Raw genomic sequence first — 13,732 nt, 5'->3', positions numbered from 1 at the left:
AAAGATAGTGTGGTATGGTGGAGAGAGAGCCAGAAGGCCTGGGTTTAAGTCCCACCCTCTGACACTGAGCAAGTTTTTTCATCTCTCATTTCCCCAGGCAACTTTACTAGACTATCAGCTGCACTGCATTGGTAGAGAGTTTCCTCTCTTGGACTTGTGTATGCCAATGAAATCACAGGTCTGATCTCTCCAAAAGTTTCTTTTAAGATTATTAGTCATGGGAGCAGCTAGGTGGTGCAGTGGATAGAGCTCCAGCCTTGGAGTCAAGAGGACCAGAGTTCAAATCCGGCCTCAGACACTTGACACTTACTAGCTGTGTGACCCTGGGCAAGTCAATTAAAACCTATTGCCTCACCAAAAAGCAAAAACAAAAGCAAAAAAAGATTATTGGTCTTGTAGGATAATGGCTGAAAGTTGTTATGTATTTGGTATTAGGACTATAAAAAAATCTGTTGGTATGGTAATGTGAACTTTAAGTTGTCTAATTTTTCCTAATGGAGCCACATTCTCTTATTCTCATTTTTTGTGACCAGTGGCATGAATTTTGAAGATGGCTTAAAGAGCTAACAGGACCTTTGACATTTGTCTGGTTATTAGTATCTCTAACAAACAAACCAATTAGACATCCACAAATAAAATGGCAACTATCACCTGATTTCACTATAATTCTTAGAGCATCAATTGTATTATGTTATGGTAGAATCATCATTGCAATCCTAGTGGAAAAAAAAACCCCTGGGGCTGAGAGTCAGGAGTCCTGGATTTTGTTTTGACCCTGTCCATACTGGGCCCAGTTTGACCTTAAGGAAGTCTCAGTCCCTCAATGTTATCATCTGTTAAATGGGCACATTATTTTTCTACCTACCTACCTATACATAGGGTCATTGTGATTATGAAATAATAATGTCAGTGTTTTCACTTTTAGTGAAAAAAGAGCTAGACTGGCAGTCTCAGGGAACGCTAGTCTTGTCTCTGTCACTAACCGGTTTTGTGACTTTGGGCCATTTCACATGCTTTAGCTTCAGTTTCCTCTATTAAAAGATGAGGGACTAGATTGGGGACCTTCAGGAGTCTATTAACTTAGATGGGAAAAAAATTACATCTTTATTATCCCTAACCTCTAACAGACATTTAACATGTCCTTCAATTATAAATAAAAAATAATAATCTGAGAAGGGCATCAGATTTCCACAGGGGTCCATGACTTGAGAAAGGTTAAAAATCCTGGAACTAAATTATCTTAGGTCATCATTACTCTAACATTCTATGATTCCAAGTAAAAGCACTTTGAAAATTAAAATAAAATATAAAGTATCATTCTTTTTGCAAACCAGATAGCTCCGTGGTACAGGTGGATAGAATGCCTGACTTGGAGTTAGTGTGAACTGAGTTCAAACCCTGCCTCACATACTGGTTAGCTGTATGGCCTTGGACAAGTCACTTCTTTTAGCCTTAGCTTCTTCAAATGAAAATGGGAGTGCTAATGGCCCCTACCTTACCAGACTGTTGTGAGGATCAAAGTAGATGTTTGTAAAGTTCTTTGCCAGCCTTAAAGCTATGTAATGCTAGCTCTTGTTGGTATTAAGATACAGTCTTGCCAAACAGAGTGTGGAGGTCCTTGAGTCCAGCTAGTATTCAAATAAGAATCTCTGCCATAACATTCAGAAAAATCAAGAAGTGAATCAAGAAGTATTTATTAAGCACTTAATGTATGCTAGGCACTATACTAAGTGCTGAGGATACAAAGGAAAAAGCAAAAACAGTCTCAACCCTTAAAGAGCTTACATTCTAATGGGGGAGACAACGTATGTATACAAAGAAACCTACAATATATATAGAGATGAAGGAAGATAACCTTAGAGATGAAGACATTAGCAGCTAAGGGTTGAACTGAACCTTGAAGGAAGCATGGGAAAAATGGTCATCCAGCTTTTGCATTAAAACCTCAGTCAGTAAACATTTATTAAGCACCTCTTGTGTACCAGGCACTGTGTTAAGCAGTGAGGATACAAAAAGGCAGCAAAGACAGCCCTTGTCTTGAAGGAGCTTACAATCTAATGGGGGAGACAAAAAATAAACAACTATTTAAAAACAAGCTATATGTATACATGGGTAAAATAGGAAAAAATTAAAGGCTTTCTGTAGGAGGTGGGATTTTAGTTGGGATTTTTAAAGCAAGCCAAGGAAACCAGTAGATAGAGATGAGGAGAGAGAGCATTGCAGGCATGAGGGAAATCCAGAGAAAACATCCAGAGCTGAAAGACAGAGTGTCTTGCTTGTGGAATCACCAAGAGACCAGTATCTCTAGATTGAAGTGTACGAGTTGGGGAATGAGGTGTAAATTATGGAGTTATTTGCCATGAATAACGAGCAAGTTTGGCCTTGGAATACAAAATGAAACAGGGCAGAGACTAATAGAGTTTTGTCAAGATAACTTGCGGGTCATAACAGACACTCTTTTTCAACAACCCAAAAGGTGACTGTACACATGGACATCACCAGATAGTCAATATAGAAGTCAGATTGATCATATGCTTTTCAGCCAAAGTTGGAGAAGCTCTATACAGTCCGTTAAAACAAGACCTGGAGCTGACTGTGGCTAACGTCATGAGCTTCATATTGTGAAATTCAGATTTAAATTGACAAAAGTAGGGAAAACCATCGGATGATAAAGGTATGACCTAAATAACATCTCATGAATATGAAGTAGAGGTGATGAATAGATTTAAGGGGTTAGAACTGGAAGACAGAGTGCCAGAAGAACTATGGACAGAGGTTCGCAATATTGTATAGGAGGCAGCAACAGCAAACATTCCAAAGAAAAAGAAAAAGCAAGAAGGCAAAATGGCTGTCTGATGAGGCTTTGCAAATAGCACAGGAAAGAAGGAAAGAGAAAGGTAAAGGAAAAGAGGAAAGATATGCCTAACTGAATGCAGAATTCTGGGGAAGAGCAAGGAGAGATAAGGTTTTCTTAAAAGAGCAATGCAAAGAAATAGAAGAAAACAATAGAATGGGAAAGACAGAAGAGTTAGTTCTTCATGGAAATTAGAGTTATTAAGGGAAAGTTTCATGCAAATATTGGCTTGATAAAAAATAAAAATTGTAGGAATTTAATGGAAGCAGAAGAGATCTAGAAGTGGTGGTAAGGATACACAAAAGAACTATTTAAAAAAGATCTTAACATCACTGATAACCCTGATGGAGTGGTTATTGATCTAGAGCCAGGCATCCTGGAGAATGAAGTCAAGTGGGCCTTAGGGAAGCATTACTAACAATAAGGTTAGTAGAGGTGATGGAATTCCAGGTGAGCTATTTAAAACCCTAAAAGATGATGCTGTTAAAGTGCTGCACTCAGTATGTCAGCAAATGTGGAAAACGCAACCATGGCCACTGGATTGGAAAAGATCAGTTTATGTCGCAATCCTAAAGAAGAGCAATGTCAAGGAATGTTCAGACTACTGAACATTTGTACTCATTTCACATGCCAGTAAGGTTATGCTTAAGATTCTGTAAGCCAGGGTTCAGCACAGTGTGAACCAAGAATTACCAGAAGGCTGGTTTTCAAAGAGGCAGAGGAACCAGAGACTAAATTGCCAACATTTGTGGGATTATGGAAAAAGCAGGGGAGTTCCAGAAGAACATATACTTCTGCTTCATTGACTACATGAAAGCCTTTGACTGTGTGGATCACAACAAAATGCGGCAAGTCCTCAAAGAGATGGGACTAGCAGATCATCTTATTTGTCTCCTGAGGAACTTGTATGCAGGCCAAGAAGCAGCAGTTAGAACTGCACGTGGAACGACTGACTGGTTTAAGATTGGAAAAGAAGTGCAACAAGGCTGTATATAGTCCCCTTATTTATTTAATTTGTATGCAGAGTACATCATGCTAAGTGCCAGGCTGGATAAATCAAAAGCTGGAATTTCAGTTACCAGGAGAAATAGCAACGATCAACAATTGTGATGCTGAAGAAGACTTTTTAGAGTGTCTTGGATAGCAAGGACACTGAGTCAGTCAATATTTAAAGAAGTTAATTCAGACTGTTCACCACAAGGTCAAATGCTTAAGCTGAAGCTTAAATGCTTTGGCCACGTAATGAGAAGACAGGACTCATTGGAAAAGACTGATGTTGGGAAAGATTGAAGGCAAGAGGTAAAGCACATGGTAGAGTATGAGATGTATAGATACTGTCATGGAAGCAATGAATATGAACTCGGACAGAAGGGCCTGGTGCGCTCTGGTCCAGGGGGTAATGAAGAGTTGGACTACTGAACACGACTGAGGGATACGACTGAATGACTGAACAGCAGCACCTCCCTAGGCAGCCCATCCTTCTTTTGGATGGCTCGGATTACTAGGATGTTTTTTGTCCTTTATCAAAAGTAAATTTGTCTGCCCCTGCAACTTCTACCCATTGTTCTCGATCCTGTCCTCTGAGGCCAGGTAGAAGTCTGACTCTTCTTCCACACGACAGTCCTTAAGATGCTTGAAAACAGTGATCATGTTTTCCAGGAGCCTTTTCTTCTTGAGTTTAAATATACCCAGTTCCTTCAGTGATCTGTGTATGGCATGAACTTGAAGGGTTTTGTTTTAGTTTTATAAACAGTTTTTTTTAACATGTGTTTTTAAAACTTTGGGTTACGAACTTGAAGTTCTTGACCATGCCTGTGGCCCTCTTCTGGATGTCTACAGCCTGTCAATGTCCCTTCTAACGAGCACTGTACACATCAGAGGTGGTCTGACCAGGACAGAGTACAGGGAGACTGTCATCCTTTCTCTTCAAAGCTGTGCCTCTCAGTGCAGCCCAAGATCATATTGGCTTTCCTGACTGCTGTTACACTGTTGAATCTTGTCGAGTTTGCAGTCCACCCTGGATTTGTGACCTGAAACTGAGTAGTGAGTGACAAAGCCACCAGTTGGAACCTGTTCCCATCTTCCTCATTCATGCCTTAGTGCATAGCCTCTTCCTGGATGCGGGAATATTCTGTGGACGGTGAATTCCTGGCCAGACCCTGTAACCAGCATCTGCAGACCTTTTTTTCTGTCTTCCTATGCTGCTTTGGGCTAGTAAAATGATTCACTCAGATTTTTTTTTCTTGGATTTCCCCATCAGGATTCTACTTCATTTTTTAGATCTGTTTAGAAGAGTTTGGGTTGGGGAAGGAAGGAGCTTGCTGCAATTCTTCCTGCTACACTGCCATCTTGGCTCTGCCACCCTTCTTATTTATTTATTTGTTTGTTTTAGTTTTCTCCATTCACTTCTATAAGATTTTGAGTTATAAATTTTCTCCTCCCCCCTCTGCTTCTCTCACCCCAAGACGGTATGCAGTCTGATATAGGCTATGCATGTAAAGTCATATTAAACATATTTTCATATTATCCTGACACAATTCTTAAAGCAGTTTTCCACCCTTTCATGTTCATTTTTAGTTATTTGCTCTTGAATCTATCTTCTCTTTATGTCCTTTTGAAATGAGTTGACTAGTAAGTTCACTATGCCTCCACATCCTTTGTAGACAACTTCCCTTTTTCCTCTTCATTAAAATTGTTTCTGTTTATATCATCTGAAATTCATTTTTGAGACCTTCCTATTCTTCCTAGACTAATTTTCCCTGCTGAATTTGAGGCCTTGAGAATGTCTGTCCCATTACATAGGAATCCAAAGAAACAAACACATTTAATGTTTATTATTTATTCATTTATTTAAAAATATTTATTATTAGTAGATTTTATTTTAGAGGTAGTTATTCAAAGAATAGGCTTCTTAGTTTACTATGCTCAAATATGATGCTAATGAGGCCAGCATTCTAAGGTCTTTTTCTGTATGGAATCTTTGCTTAAAGATGTTTCTGTTTCCTTGGGCCAAGTTTCCCATCCTGCTGTTCTCCAAATATGTGCTACTAGTTAGAAAGAGCACTGGGTAAGAAAGCGTGAATAGTTCAGTCCCAGGTTCTTATAACTTTGGAAAATTTCTTAATTTTGGGGGGTATCAGTTTCTTTTTCTGAAAAATTAGGGTGTTGGGCTGTTTCTGACTCTTCTCTCTTGTTCTGGATCTGTTATCCATGGTATTGTTAAGAAAAAAAAGTTTTACTGATTGTGCCATACATAATACTGGTTTACATTATTATTATTATTGTTCTTTTAAAATAGTTTTTTTTGATACCTTGTGTTTTTGCATCATATTAGTTTTACAGCATGTTCATTTCTGGATATCCTTCTCCTCCCCTCAGAATTGAATTCTCCCTTGTAACAAACTGTTAATAACAAAACAGTTGGAGAAAAAACTAGTAGGTGACCTTGTCTGACATTAGATGCAACATTCTCCCCTTATAGTTTTATATATCTCTGCTTAAAGGAGCAAGGTATCACCATGTAAAGGATAATACTTAAAAAAATTAAAATGTGGTCCTGAGAGAGCAAATATATTCTTTTTGTGCACATCAATGATATTCATTGCATGATGCCACTGTATCTTTCCATTTAACTATAATTTTGCCCTAGATAAAATCTAGCCAAATAAAGACCTGAAAAAAGGCAGAATTGTTGACAAGGGAATGTTTTGTACTACCAGATAGATTGTATTCTTTAATAATTAATTATGAAATAATACCACTTATTTACACCATTTCAGGGATGAAATAATCAATTACCCAGGTTGCAGAATTGTGGTTATAGGGTTGCTAATGTGACATGTATGGATATTGAGCTTGTGGTCAAAGATTATCTACAGTGGAACACTGTTGATAACTGTGTGCAGCTCTTTATGTGTACTGATAGTTAGGCTGTGTCATCTTTTGGATCTTTCTCTCATACTTGAAGAGAGGGGAACACATAGAATGAATAGCTGAGTCTATATTCTCAGTTACTGTATACTCTTGCAATAGTGCACTTAACTCTCTCCTCCCTTCTTCCTATCCAAGCTATCATCCTATATATCTTTCTCATAACCAAATTCCTAGAAAAAGCTATCTACTCTCATTGTTTCCAACCTCTCACTCACCCCTCAACCCTTAGTGTTCTGGCTCATACAGATGATCCCTTAATTGCCAAATCTGGTAGCTTTTTTGACTTTTCTGTAGCATTTTACCCTTTACCAATCTTACCTCCTTGATGTTCTCTTCCCTCTGTGTTTTGTGACATTGCTCTCCCTTGGTTGTCTTCCTACCAGTCTGACTGCTCCTTGGTCTTCTTTGCTGAATCCATGGGTGTTCCTCAGACAGTTCCTTTGTCATGGTCCCCTCTCCTCTTTATTCACTATCTCTCTTGGTGATCTTACCACCTCCCCATGGATTTACTTATTGTATGCATGAATAAGACTGCCAGATCTACATATCTAGCCCCAGTCTTTCTCCTGAGCACTAATCTGACACCACTACCTGTCTATTAGAGACATTTCCCAATGGAAGTTCCATAGCCACCTCAAATTCAAGTTGTCCAAAACAGAACTCATTATCTTTTCCCCAAAACTTAATCTTTCTTCTGAACCTCCCCCTGTCAAAGATATCTCCCTCTTTCAAATCACATAGGTTTGCAGCTTCAGAATCATCTTTGAGTCATTACTCTTCCTCATCCCAACATACGTAATCCATTGCCAAGTGTGGTCAGTTGTGTCTCCATACCATCCTTCACATTTGTCTTCTCTTTATTTACATGGCTGTCACCCTAGTTCAGGGTGTCTTCACCACTTAGCTGGACTAATGTCGGAGCCTTCCTTGATTGACCCCCTTTCTTCAAGTCTCTCTCCTCTCTAATCCATTCTCCAATGAACTGCTAAAGTGATTTTCCCCAAAGTACAGGTCTGACCATGCTTGCTTCCTTGCTCGAGAAACTCTAGGTTTCCTATTACTCTAGAGTTAAATATAAATAGCCCTTTATAACTTGACTTCAACTTAGTTTTCTAGCCTTATTATACATTACTTTTCTTTACATACTCTTTGGTACAGCCACACTGACTTTATTGCTGTTCTTTTTTCTCTTGGCCTTTGCACAGACTTTGTCTCCCATGCCTGGAATGTATTCCATCTTCTGACTTTTCCTTCAAAGCTCAGCTTAAGCACTACTTCCTACACAAGAGGCCTTCTCTTACCTCAGCTTCTAAGGTCTTTCTCTGTAAATTACCTTGTATTTAGTTTGTACCTATTTTGTATATAGGTATATATGTGCGTATTCTCTCCTCCATTAGAATGTTAGCTTTTTGAGTGTAGAGACTGTTTGATTTTGTCTTTGTATCCTCAGTGCCTAGCACAGAGCCTGGTCCACTGCAAGTGCTTAAATGTTTGTTGATTGATTGCTTGGATGTGCTGGACTTCATAAGCCATGTCCCCAACAAATTACCTGAAAGAGGATGTTAGGTATGAGTCATAGGAGGAAAATCTTTATTTTCAGCCAAGTTGTAGAGTATGAAAGACTTTCTTAATATGTTCAATAAGAAAGCATATAAAAAAAGATAAATGCCCCTTTTAATTCTAAAAACAGCTGGTTTTGGGCCTCTGATTTAAATTTTAAGTCTCTAACATTATGTAATTCTTCAAAAAGTTTTGCCTAAATAGAAGATAAAAATACAAATGACAACCAAGAGTTCATTCATCAACACACATAGGTATGTTTCCAGTGATTTATACTGTTTTGAGTTCTGCATCTTATATTTTTTTAATGTTTGTTTTCTTGAGTTGATCAGATAGCTTATCTTTTAACTTTGTAGATATTATTAAGGCTTTATTTATGTAGCCCTACTTTTAGAAATGGAACTTTTTTCCATTTTGGCTTTGCCTTATGATGACACTACAATGCCTTGGATATTGTTTATTTTACATGATCGTTTTCAGAATTTCTATATTAAAATACACATTTTCTGTATAAAGTAAGATAAGCAGTTCATTTTAGATAAATGGGATATTATATTTCTAAAATATAGCTTGATTTCTTGCTTATAGATGAGAAACCAGGCTCATATAAACTTTAGAGACATATTCTTGGCATATTTACAGAAGCATGTGGTGAATGTCTCTCCCCAGGTATGAGTGGAATGGCATTGTGATCAAGATCACTGTATTCCTTTTCCCAGGCTTTGTAGCTCTGAGTCCAGGACAAGGGCAACTATATTCCCTACTGGGCATAGTGTAGGATATGAAATGATCAAGTAATGGCCCCTGACATTTGGATACTTTTCAGTCGTTTTTCAAGTAAAGTATTGAAGCCAGTGACTACCAGCTATAGGAGATTGCCAGATTGAAAGGAGAATCTGGGAGGGTAAAGTAAAATGGCTTTCTTTTCGTGGCTCCAGAGGACATATAACTAGAAGGATGATAATCAGGATATATTTTGTAAAGTTAAAATGTAATGCTTTATTGCATTTTAGCCCTTTAATTTTTCAGAACTAATTTATTTTCTAAGGGTAATGTTAAAAATTAGTTATTTGGAACATCAATTGATGCATTGATATTATTCGTATTACTTATTTCAAATATCTATTCATTAATTTCCCCCAAGATAATCTTCATTTTTCTTTTATGCTGTACTATGATTTTGTCCAGAACATTTAAACTGTTGGTCTGTGATAAGATGGAATTCCAGTTTTGTGGAGCAAAGTTAAACAGACCAAACTTAGTTGTTAGATAAAACTAGGTATTGCAGTTCTGAATGCTTGGTTCACCATTATGGCATCATGAAGAATTCTTGATACTATCTGTGAACAGCATTCATAACCCCTGCTATTTGTCTGAGTAAACGTCAGAGTGCTCAAGGAGAGAGCGATATTAAACAGACTACCCCATACCAGAAAGGGAGGGGTGGGGGAGAAAAGGGCACAATATTTATGACTCCAGGAACTATAAGTTGTAATTTAATGAGATCAAAGCATGTGCTGTTTATTTGCTGCACTAGCAGCTTTGAATAAAATAGTTAGAAAACAGACAATGTATTAAAGTACAGGATATTTAAAAGACTATAAGGTTATAAAATCAAAGGCATATTTTAAGTAGAAAATCATGCTGTGGATGTCTCTAATATTAATTTAGTGTTCCCTTGAGATTAAGTAATTAACATGTTAGAAGAAAAGAAAGGCCCAGAAATTTATTTTCAATACTTGTTTTTGCCAGCTATTTGCTTTCTATTTTTACATTTTTCTTTTTCCTTTGCTGTTTCCAGTATAGGTTGGTATATTTTAGGGCATTTTTTTCTTGCATGGCATTGCACCAGCTATAACTCAACTGCTTGTGTTCATTCATTGAAAGAGGTGGGGAGATGATGGGTGGTATGAAGAATGCAAAAAGACAGTATTTATATAGAAGCTTTTAGTATGTTGAAACCTTGAAAAATAACATAGTACCTCTTAAAAATCAACTCTCTATGTGACTTAGGTTAAATATCTTGGAATATTGGAGGTCAGTGTGTAAGTCCAGAGCTTCATCAGATTTCTAGGTTTTCATCTCTATTTTTATTGCCAGTGCCTCATGCCTTACATAAGTTAGGCCTAGAAGTTAGCTTAAAGGCAGTGATATGTTGCAATGTCAAGACCCTGATCTAGATCTTCACTTAGGAGATCTAAAATAAGTAAAATAACAAATAATTTTTTAGGAAAGCTCTTCTCATCAAAGTCCCACTCATAAACTCCCACTCCAATGCTGTTTCTGCTTTATGGTAATTTACATGAAATTTTGGGGCAATCACTTGCCTTTTGTGTAAAGTTAGGTATTCTTGCACATCGTGAGTATTTTAAGAAAAACTACAAATAAGGCAACCCTTAAATATTTGTCATTGTTTTTTATTTTTTTATTCAGACAAAGCTTGTCTCAATGTATCATAACAGTATGAATATTACTAAAGTACATTATATCATCTTTTGTTGTGATAAAAAAGCCTTTGGTTATCTGACAGGTATCAAGAAAGTACTACCTTCTGAATTAATGTAGAATGAATCTCCATATTCTTAACAAATTTAACTATTTCCTGAAAATTTTTTCAGGAAACTGATTTACTTTGATGTCCCTTGAATCTCTGTCTTCCCAGGACAAAACACTTATTTTCTCTGTGTATGTGCTCAGGATATTTATCCTTTGTGGAAACAGCAGTCAAGTCCTAGAATTCTATAGAGCCTTCTCAGTGAAGTGTGTAGCCACTCAAAAAAGAATAGACTAACATCCTCTTTTCAGTCTTCATCTTTCTTGACTTCTTTGTTTTAGTGATACTATTGATCACTTCCTCCTCCTGGATACTCTTCTCTGGGTTTTTTGACATTGCATTCTCTTGGTTCTCTTTCTATCTGTATAACTGATCTTTCTTGGTCTCCTTTGATGAATCCAAATTGCTCTTTTCTGGGTCTTCTTCTCTTTTCTTTCTACATGCTATCACTTAGTGATCTCATAAGCTGCCATGGGTTCCATGATCATTTCTATGCTAATGATTCCCAGATCTAGACATTGAGTTGTAGTCTCTCTTGCCCTCTAGTTCTACATGACCAACTTTACCTATTGAACATTTTGAATGAGATGTCTGGGAGGCATCCCACACTCAGCAACTCCAAAACTGAACTTACTGTCTTTTCTCCTAAATTCACCTGTCTTCTAAACTTGCCCATTTCTGTCAAGAGCACCACCATCTTCCTGGTCACTCAGGTCATGTCCTTGATGTCATCCTTGAATCTTCACTCTCACCCATACAGAAAATTAGTTGCTTGGGGCAGCTAGGTGGTGCAGTGGATAGAGCACTGGCCCTGGATTCAGGAGGACCTGAATTCAAATCCAGCCTCGGATACATAACACTTACTAGCTGTGTGACCCTGGGCAAGTCACTTAACCCTATTGCCTAGCCAAAAAAAAAAAAAAAGAAAAGAAAAGAAAATTAGTTGCTAAACCTTTCCATTTCTCCTTCCACAGTGTCACTAACATATGCCCCTTTTTCTCTATTTATGTAGCCATCATTCTAGTTTTATCACTATTTGCCTGCACTATTATAATAGCCTGCTAAATGGTCTCCCTGCCTCAAATCTTTCTCTACTCCAGTTCATCTTCCACGCAACTTCCAAAGTGATTTTCCTAAAGTTTAGGAATGATCATGTTAACCTCCCTCCCCCTCACTTAATAAACTGAAGTGGCTCCATATTATATCTAGGTCAAAACAAAAATTCCTTAATTTGGCATTTAAAGGTTCCCATAGCCTGGCCCTGTCCTGTTTTTCCGCTTTTCTTCCCTCTGTGTACCATATAATCCACAGCCATTGTTTGACCATTTATCAACTGGGGCTTTAATTTTTATAAATTTGAAACAATTCCTTATATATCTGGAAATGAGAACTTCATCAGAGAAACTTGCTACATCCTCCTCCTACCAGATAACTATTCCCTTTTAAATTTTATCAGCTTTGATTTTGTTTATTCAAAAAAAATGAATTTAATGTCATCAAAATTGTCCATATAATCTTACGTAATGTTTTTGTTTGTTATTTGGTCACAAACTCTTCCTCTATCCATAGATATAAGTGGAAATTTCTTCCTTGTTCTTCTAACTTGTTTATGATGTGACCTTTTATATTTAAAACATGTATCTATTTGGAGCTAATTCTGACACGTGGTGTGAAGTGCTGCTCTAAACACTGTTATTGAGTTCTTTTGCTTCTGTATGTCATATACCTAATCTGTTCCACTTGATCTACCTTTCTATTTTTTAACCAGTACCAAATCATTTTGATGATTACTGCTTTGTGCTGTAGTTTGAGATGTGATACTACTAGGTCCTCTTCCTTCTCACTTATTTTTTTTTTCTCACTGTTTCCCTTGAGGTGCTTGCTTGACCTTTTGTTCCTTCAGCTGAATTTTGTCAAAAAATTTTTTTGCTGAATGAATTAATCCTTTGGTAGTTTGATTGGTATGGCATTGAATAAATACATTAATTTAGGTAGTTTATAATTTTTTATTATATTGGCTATGCTTACTCATATGCAATTCATATTTCAGATTTGTCTTTTATTTTCATGAAGTGTTTTATGATTGTTTTCATAGAGTTTCTGTATATCTCTTGGTAGTTAGACTCTCAAGCATTTTATACATTCTGTAGTTATTTTAAATGGAATTGCTCTTTCCAGTTCTTCCTAGTAGGTTTTGTTGGTCACATATAGAAATGCTGGTAATTTATGTAAATTTATTTTATATCCTGCAACTTTGGAGTTGTTAATTGTTTCGATTAATTTTTTAGTTGACTCTAGGGTTTCCTAAGTAAACCATCATGTCATCTGCAAAAAGTAGGTTTGTTTTCCCTTTGCCTGTGTTTATTCCTTTAATTTCTTATTCTTGTCTTATAGCTGTAGCTGGCATTTCCAGTACTATATCAGATAGTAGTGATGATAATAGACATTCCTGCTTTACCCTTGATCGTATAGAAAAGGCTTCTATTTTATTTCTATGATATATAATGCTGGCTCTTTGCATTAGATAGCTACTGTCTACCCTGTTTAAAAAAGGTCCTTTTATTCCTATGTTTTCCTAGGGCTGTTTTTTAAATATTCATAGGTATTATATTTTGTCAAAAGCTTTTTCTGTATCAGTCAATACAGTTGTAGGATTTTATTATTCTTGTAATCTGTTATATTTATGTTTTTCTGTATATTCAGTCAATCTTGCATTTATGGCATAAATCTGATTTGGTTTTAGTGGGGGTTTGTGTGTGCACGTGCGCGCTGTGTTGTGATAGCTTCTTTGCTAATATTTTATTTAAATTTTTTGTATCTAAGGTTATTAG

The 13,732-nt window shown here is 36.8% G+C and overlaps 1 protein-coding gene across 1 annotated transcript in view; it reads left to right on the top strand.

The window, feature by feature from the left end:
• CCDC73 (coiled-coil domain containing 73) overlaps positions 1-13,732 on the top strand; it is a 143,539-nt gene that overhangs the window by 82,352 nt on the left and 47,455 nt on the right. The window lies entirely within an intron of this gene.

This window comes from Phascolarctos cinereus, unplaced genomic scaffold (genome assembly GCF_003287225.1).
Source record: "Phascolarctos cinereus isolate Bilbo 61053 unplaced genomic scaffold, phaCin_HiC Scaffold_9;HRSCAF=440, whole genome shotgun sequence".
NCBI lineage: Eukaryota > Metazoa > Chordata > Mammalia > Diprotodontia > Phascolarctidae > Phascolarctos > Phascolarctos cinereus.
The sequence above is the reverse complement of the archived record's forward strand: the minus strand, read 5'-3'. Positions and strand labels throughout refer to the sequence as shown.